The sequence below is a fragment of the Saimiri boliviensis genome, chromosome 6 (genome assembly GCF_048565385.1).
Source record: "Saimiri boliviensis isolate mSaiBol1 chromosome 6, mSaiBol1.pri, whole genome shotgun sequence".
In the NCBI taxonomy this organism is placed as follows: Eukaryota; Metazoa; Chordata; class Mammalia; order Primates; family Cebidae; genus Saimiri; species Saimiri boliviensis.
Window position 1 is genome coordinate 127,518,438 of NC_133454.1, and position 716 is coordinate 127,519,153.

Sequence of the window (716 nt, forward strand, 5' to 3'; positions counted from 1 at the left end):
CTTGAGGATTATAAACCAGGCTGCTACGGATTTACTCTGAGGGTTTCTTTATTTCATTTTTTTTAAGTATGTTAATGACAATAACCTGTGACTTAATTTAGTTCACATATATTTTATATGGTTTAAACAGTTTTTATACAGATTAATGCACCTGCAGAAGAGTGCACAGGCAAGTTTACAGCTTGATGAATTTTCATAAACTGAACCCCCGGAGCAGCACCAGTGTTCTAGGAGCTCCTTTCAACCGCCTTCCCGGCCCAAAATGAAAATGCCAAGTATCTGTGAAGACTCAGAGCAGCTTGAACTCCTGTAGAGTTGCTAGTGGGAGTGGAAAGTGGTCCAACCACTTCGGAATACAGTTTGGCAGTTAAACGTACAGCGTCATGACCCGGCAGTCCCACTCCTGGGTATTTACTCTAGGGAGATGAAAACATATGTCCACACAAATTGTGCGACCCGCAGAGACCCTTCCCAAAATAATTTAATCCGAGGAACCGTTGGGCCGAGTCCAGGTTTATTTGGGTCTGCGGGCAACTCGAGCGGGAGAGGGAAGAGCTGCACCCAGCAGCTGCCAGAGAGGGTTTTTATAGGGGCGGCGGCCTGTATAGGCGAGGTGTCGCGGAGTGATTGGTGGCGGTTGGACATGGGCGGAGGGGGAATATCGTGGCGTGCAAGGGTTGGCTTAGCTTTGGCGGCCTAAAGTGGGGAGATGATTG